Source organism: Coenobita brevimanus, chromosome 60 (genome assembly GCF_032717465.1).
Source record: "Coenobita brevimanus isolate Jiangsu-jjx chromosome 60, ASM3271746v2, whole genome shotgun sequence".
Lineage (NCBI taxonomy): Eukaryota > Metazoa > Arthropoda > Malacostraca > Decapoda > Coenobitidae > Coenobita > Coenobita brevimanus.
In genome coordinates, this window is record NC_137013.1 from 1,648,973 (window position 1) to 1,657,061 (window position 8,089).

The following is an 8,089-nucleotide window of genomic DNA, read 5'->3' on the forward strand; positions in this document are numbered from 1 at the left end:
AAAATGGGCAGTGTTGGTTAGGCTGGTATGGTCATGGACTCCTGTGGATGGTTTAATTCACAGTTTTCTCCTAGAAGAATAACAACGTGAAAGCACGCGCCGCTTTTAGGTGTCTCACGCTGTAGATAACAAATACAACTAAACTATTTTCTCTATAGGGAAGATGAACAGAGGAAAGAAAAACAAATTAAATTTTCAAAAATTTCATTCACCAGGTGACAGGTGTCCTCCATTCACACACACACACACACACACATCTCAAAAAGCACATAGACAAGATTGAAAAAGTTCAAAGGGCCGCTACAAGATGGATACCAAGCTTAAGGGACCTAAGCTACGAAGAAAGACTAAATAAACTGAATCTACCAACACTACAGGAGAGAAGGAAAAGAGGTGACATGATAATGCTATATAAATGCATATCAGGGAAGGAGAAAATAGACATAAATGATTACTTAACATATGGAGAAGCATCAGCAAGAGGACACTGCAAAAAACTGCACAAGAAGAGAGGTGATAAAGACGTAAGGAAATTCAGTTTCCCAAACAGAGCAATTGATCAATGGAATGCACTACCGAATGAAATAGTGTGTGCCAAAACAATTCACAAATTTAAGGATATGTACGATAAATATGGTTTAAGACACGGGACAGTACGAGCTTGACTCATTCCTGTAAAGATACAATTAGGTAAGAACAATTAGGTAAGAACACACACACACACACACACACACACACACACACACACACACACACACACACACACACACAAATCTGTAACAGTTGGGCATGACCTGCTGTCGGTTAAAGTTTAGGGGGAAATTAATCTGGGGCAGTGAGTTCCAAAAAGTAGCACCTCGGGGAATAAAGGAATTCTTATAGGCATAAGGTTTGCCATATGGCAGTGTACCCATAGATATAAATAAGAACAGATGCCGCATCGTCCATTCTTCAGTACAGCGGCGATGCGTCTGTGCGGCCGCCATCTTGGAGCGGTCAGGCATGTAATAGTGAGGCTTGTTTTAGAGTGAATTCAGACTAGGCAATAAAAGTGAATGTTGTGGTGGTGGAGATGGTGATGGTGGTTATTGTTGTGGTGGTGGTGGTGATGGTGGTTATTGTTGCGGTAATTGTGATGGTTATTTTATTTATTTATTTTTTTTTTTATGCGAGGAAGAAGGAACCAAAGGCCATGAGCCCGCAGTAACAGTTCCCTCCAAGAGAAAAACAAAATACAATAGAGAGCCAAATTCAAGATCCGATCATTTTGAGATGCCTGGACACACTGCGTTTGAAAGACTGGAGATCATAGGCAGCAGGAAATACAGACAGAGGGAGACAGTTCCAGAGCTGACCTGTTGCATAAATAAAAGACTGGGAGTAACGGTTAACTCTTGCATTAGAGAGTTGGACAGAAAAGGGATGAGAGTTTCCTGCCAGACGGGTGCTACGCGCCCGTCGTAGAGGTGGAGGAATGCAAGCAGACAGTTCAGAGGAGCAATGACCATTAAAGTAGCGATAGAAAAGAGATAAAGATGCAACAGAGCGGCGAAGAAACAGAGGTTGAAGGGAGTCAGTAAGAGGAGGAGAGTTGAGACGAAAATCCTTTGACTCCACCCTATTGAGAAGAGCTGTATGTGGGGAGCCACCCCACACATGAGAGTTGTACGCCACACAGGGGTGGATAAAACCCCTGTATAGAGTCAACAATTGTGCAGGGGTAAAGAAAGAGCGGAGTCGGCTTAGCACACCCAATCTCTTGGAAGCAGATTTTACAAGAGATGTAATATGATTTTTCCAAGATAAGTCCCGAGTAAATGAAACCCCAAGCATGTTCAAGGATGATGCAGGATTAAGCTGAATATTATTAAACATTAGTGGGTATACCTGTGGAAGATTTTGTCGGGTTGATAGGTGTAAGAACTGAGTCTTAGATGCATTAAAGACAACCATATTATTTTTACCCCAGTCAGAGATACGAGCCAAGTCAGACATTAGGTGTGCCATAGCCTCATCCCTTGTTTGTTGAAGTAACTGTTGAGATGGGCGTTGCGGGAACCGAATGGAAAGGTGAAGGGTGGAGTCATCAGCGTATGAGTGGATAGGGTTAGATGTACAGCTTAGAAGATCATTGATGAATAAAAGGAAGAGAGTTGGTGATAGGACAGAGCCCTGAGGAACACCACTGTTGATAGATCTAGGAGAAGAACGATGGCCGTCTACAACAGCGGCTATAGAACGACCAGAAAGGAAGCTAGCGATGAAGGCACAGATAGAAGGATAGAAACCGTAGGAGGGCAGTTTGGAAATTAAAGATTTATGCCAGACTCGATCGAAAGCCTTTGAGATATCAAGTGCAATGGCAAAGCTTTTGCCAAAGTCCCGAAAGGAGGATGACCAGGAGTCTGAAAGGTAGGTGAGAAGATCGCCAGTGGAGCGTCCCTGACGGAACCCATACTGACGATCGGAAAGAAGGTTGTGATAGGAAAGATGCCTTAAAATTTTTCTATTGAGAATTGACTCGAAAACTTTTGAAATACAGGACATTAAAGCAATTGGACGATAGTTGGAGGGTTGGGAGTGGTCACCCTTCTTTGGGACTGGCTGAATGAGAGCAAACTTCCAGCAAGAAGGAAAGGTACAAGTTGACAGACAAAGGCGAAAAAGTTTGCCTAGGCAGGGTGTAAGCACAGAAGCACAGTTCTTGAGAACAACAGGAGGGACCCCATCAGGCCCATATGCCTTGTTAGTACTGAGGCCAGTGATGGCAGAAAATACATCAACTGAAGAAATTTTAATGTCAGCCATGAGGAAGTCAGAGGGGGGAAGTGATGGAGGAACAGCACCGGAATCGTCTAAGGTGGAATTGGAGGAGAAAGTCTGTGCGAAGAGATCTGCTTTATCAGTAGAAGAAATAGCTACAGAACCATCAGAGTAGAAAAGAGGAGGGAAGGATGATGAGGTAAAGTTGTTAGACAGATTTTTGGCAAGGTGCCAGAATGAGCGGGAAGAATTCGAGTTGGAGAGTTGAGAGCATTTAGTGGTAGTGGTGGTTATTGCTGTGGTTGTGGTGGTGGTTATTGCTGTGGTGGTGGTGGTGATGGTGGTTATCATTGTGGTGGTGGTGGTTGCTGTGATGGTGGTGGTTGTTGTTGTGGTTGTTTTGGTGGTGATGGTTATTATGGTGGTTGCTGTTGCTGTTTTGTTGGTGGTGATGGTGGCTGTGGTTGATGTGGTGGTGGTGGTGGTTGTTGTGGCTGATGTTGTGATGGTGATGGTTGTTGTTGTGAAGGTGATTGTGGTTGTTGCTGTTGTGGTGGTGGTGATGGTTGTGGTGATGGTGGTGGCTGTTGTTGCTGTTGTAGTGGTGGTGGTGGTTGTTGTGGTGGTAGTTGTGATTGTTGCTGTTGTGGTGATGGTGGTGGTTGTATTGGTTGTTGTTGCTGTGATGCTTGTGTTGGTTGTTGCTGTGGTTGTTGTTGTTGTGGTTGTGATTGTTGTGGTTGTGGTGGTGGTTATTGTGGTTGTTACTGTGGTGGTCGTTGTTGTGATGGTAATGGTGGTGATTCTTGTTGTGGTGATGGTTGATGTTTTGATGGTGGTTGTGGTAGTGGTTATTGTTGTGATGGTGATGATTTGTGATGGTGGTTGTGGTGATGGTGGTTCTTGTGGTGATGGTTGTGGTTGTTGTTACTGTTGTGATGATGAGTTGTTTGTGGTGGTGATTGTGACTGTTGTTGCTCTTGTTGTGGTGGTGGTGGTTGTGGCTCCTGGTTCAACTGAAACGTGAACTCGGTGGACTGCAGGCTTTAGTTTCCCTTCTGCAACCCACCATCCTCCTTTCGGGAGATAGTGAAGTAGCTGAGGGACGTTTGCATAACCAGACAGTTGGGCCACTCATGCTATCAGTGCCACCGTAGATATATTCCGACTCTTTCTACACCCAAAAGCAGCACACTGGTGCTGCATTTCTAGGTAAATAGTGGTCAACTTTGCCCATTGCCAGGAGCACGACATCGTCTGCCTTGACTGTTCCAAGATGGCCGCTGCGCAGACGCATCGAAAGTAGTGTCATGCGGCATCTAGACTTATTTATATCTATGAGTATACAACAAACAAGTCAGGAGCACCAACAGATACCCATTTAGCACGGGGGAAGGCGTGAAAGGTGGCAAAATGGATGCAGCTTCGTTTGAGCATTTTCCACAAATGTAGGCCTATCTGTAAATTCATATTCAGTGACGGTAGTGTAATCCAGCTTTGCCTTCTGCCCTGACCTGTATGCACGATCTCACCTTATCATTGTTTAGCCCGAGTTACCTGACCTAACTCATTTACCATAATCTAAAGGAATCTAAATATGCCGTTTAATTTAACTGAACCTTATCAAACACCCCAAGTTCCAGATATACAAACGTTTTTTTGTTTAAGCTGTGAATGTGTGTAAATTTTTTATACTTCCACATTCACTCTCATATGAGTGGCATGCATTTTTCATTTTGACGAGTAAAATTAAGTGAAAAATACGATAAACTAAATGATTCCTGATAATAAGTAACTGCTATGGAGAGTGTGACGAACTGACTAAAATACTTGATAAGTACAACCAAGGTGGCCCAAATGTCAATACTCAAACTTAACCAAAACCACTAAACTGCGAAGTGCGTGATTTGATGTATGCTTGTCCATTAGCCTAGCACTGCGACATCCGGGTGGGGTGAGTGAGTGAGTATTGGTGGTTGGGTGAGATAAGATAACAGATTACCGGTATCTGTGTGTGTCCTCACCCTCTGCCCGCTACGTCAAAACATCCTGGACTTAAAATCACAGACAGAATAACTACGACCTTCATTTCCTTTCGTAATTCTGAATCGTGTGAGCAGGAAGGATAAGAGAAGTGTAGAATTCTCTCTCTCTAAATTCGTGTCCCGAGTCCGTATATTTTGGTTAGTCAAGGAGGCTCCCCGTAACACATTTTCCTGACTTATTTATTTCTGCATATGGCACATTAATAGTCTCCATTATTTTTAGAACATTGTTGTGTTGAAATGGTGTAAATGGCATAAATGACAATAAACCGCTAAAGAGCAGGCGTTAGGGAGCTTCCTTAACCGACGACAACAAAACCGTTAAGTATGTTAGTGCTGTGAACTGTTCAAAAGAAGGAATTTCACCCATATATGATTTTTTTATTTTTTAGATACAACAGCTTTTGCCCGACTTGCACCCTCATACGTCGGACTGACTTTTTTGTAGCTTCCCAGTAAACATTTATTTCCATATCTGCGTATAACTCTTTCAAAGTTACGATCTCTTCCCTCTCCTGACTCGAAGGTAGGAAGAACAAAAGACATGGGAAATTTCTGTACTCTTTTCCTTATCATCATTATCGTCAAGCCACTTTCCCGTTTGTCCTTCGAAAGATAGAATTATAGATATATTGATAGATGATAGACACAAATAGATATATAGGCTAGATACGTTTGATTCTCCTCGTTCCCAAGATTTGTTTTAGCAGAAGGAAGAAGAGACGGGAAAATTCTGCACTTCTTGCCACAACAAATTACGGTACAGATGATCCTGATTGTTTCAGCTTTTCCCGCCATTCGTAAACTACTCTCTGCTACACTAATGTTTAGCGGTAGGTGGTGGCGACCATCATCCACTCACATGATGTAGTGCTGCCTACTTCTTCCTTAGCCTTTATCATTCTTTTTCTGTGCCTGCCTTCCTCTCTTCCTATTTCTCCCATCTTTCCAGTCACTTCTTATTGCTCTTCTTTCCTTTACAGGTGGCTTTACATTGAATGACAAGCCAAATGGTTTCCTGTAAGCCAAGAAACCATTTACAACGCTGGATGGTAACCATATAACCAAACCATACGTGCTTCCTACGTGTCAGCAAGTGGGTTGGTGGAGGGTTAGTGCCCCTCCCCGTAAAACAAATAAATCAAAGTCAAATGGCCACCTGTTATGGGATTATGGCGTCTGGCAATAGATAGATAGATAGGTATTCTCGTTGTGTAGGAGACTTCCTGGCACCTCTTCTAATCGACTAATTTTGTATACTATGCCTTATTCCCTTATGTTCTGTTTGCCTGCATAGTATAGACAATAATTTCCATCATTTACATGTATGATATTAAAAAGGTGTAATATGCCGACTAAAGGTGAGGCGAAATCTCCAGTATCAGCAATAATATGCCTAACGTCTCCTGCCTCTTCCTTCCTCATCTATTATGCTCCTAATCGACAGGAAAAATACGGAACTACTAACAACAGCGTGTTGTAAAACATCACAACTAATTAATCATACTAATGTTGGTACGGATGTTGTTTTTTTTTTTCAAAATGATGAGGTAACAACTAACTGAATTATATTAGATGCAGACACATACAGTACAAATGAGGGGGTGAAGGAGCGTTGTGGTGTGCTGGAAACCCTTCGAAATATCTTGATGATTTAGCCATGTGGAGAGACTGGAGAATAAGAGACTGACGAGGAGAGTATACGTGACTGAGGTGAATGAGATGAAGGGATGGGGTGCAGAAGTGTGAGTGAAGGTGTGTTTGAGATGCAAAGGGGGCACCCTGATGGTAGAGGACGGGAGACATGGAGGCGATTTGTTTGTGGCCACCCCTGCTAGGATTAAGTGTCTGGCTATCAGAAAGACAGAAAGATGAATTAGGAGAACGTCAGTGAAATATATAGACCAATTTTCAACACGCAAAATTTACCCAAGCAGTAGCGAGATGTTAATGGTTGATAAAATCATTAAGAAAGCCTTGTGTGTGTGTGTGTGTGTGTGTGTGTGTGTGTGTGTGTGTGTGTGTGTGTGTGTGTGTGCGTTTTACTTTCGTGCTTCAGGTTGTAAGTGATGATGAGTGTACTGTAGAGACTGTGTGTCAGGTGCAGAGCATGACGATAACACGATAAACACGATAACCCTAACAAAGACACGTCACCCTCCCCCCACCACCCCTTCCCCCTCTCACCTAGGAAGTAATGAGATCATGTCACGCCAACTGCCCTCTGAATCCTTACATTTTTTTACGCAACGAGCACTACAGCGTCGCATACTTAATTTCCCGATAACGGTCACGGAGCAGGGAGCGTTGGAAATATTTGAATAACATCTGTTTGACCGGGCTTCATCTCTTGGAAGGCATAAAGCAGAAGGAAGAGTTATTGTAGTTTGGCTTATTCCTATTGACCGTCTGTACACCATGTTCCACTATGTTGTTGATCAAAACCCAAAGAGAAATATACTCCAAGACGGTGGTTGGCCTCCGTTTCAGGGGCATTCGGTTCCCGTTTTCGTTCTACTTGGGAGGACATTATGAATTAAATTTTGGTCACGTCCTTACTGCTCAACTTAAACGCTCGTCACAATCACTTTCCGTCCAGCCGTCTCTTCTCTGCCGTATTGTTGCCTTTTACACTGAGCTGCGTGAAATAATATGAAAACGGGCGAAAATCTGGGCAAGGGCAAAGTAAGCTAACCATAGTACTGACGGACCTGAGTGGATCTAATTACATCCTAACAAATCTAACATGGCCACAATACACCTTAAATCATCTACGTTTGTTGAGAGTGAAGGACCTCAGTGAATAATAAATGGCTTAGATGAGGGAGTGAGTGAGTTGGGGGGAGGGCAGTCAAATGGTGAGTGACAGAGCGACTTGGAGGCGTTTTGTCTGTGGCCACCCTTTGTGGGATTAGGGAGTCGGGCTATAGACAGATAGATAGATACACTTCCTACCTACTCTTTGACCTATAACCCCCAAACTGACCTTAATAAGTCACAACTTACCCTTGACCTAACTTAAATTTGACTGTGACTCTCAGTTTAATATGAACTAGAACACCTTTAGTGATTATAATTACCCACTGGACTAATGGGGTAATTTGTTCTTAGTTATACTGTCCTCATTTTACTGTCTCTCTCTCTTGAATGCTGAACTGTGACAAGAGATTAACACGAGAACATGGCGCTAGTCACGAAAAAGTGTTATGAAATGGATGTGGAGACGTGATACTGTCTTACTCTGCCACTGAGCTGCAGCAAGGGATTACCGCTTTACTCTT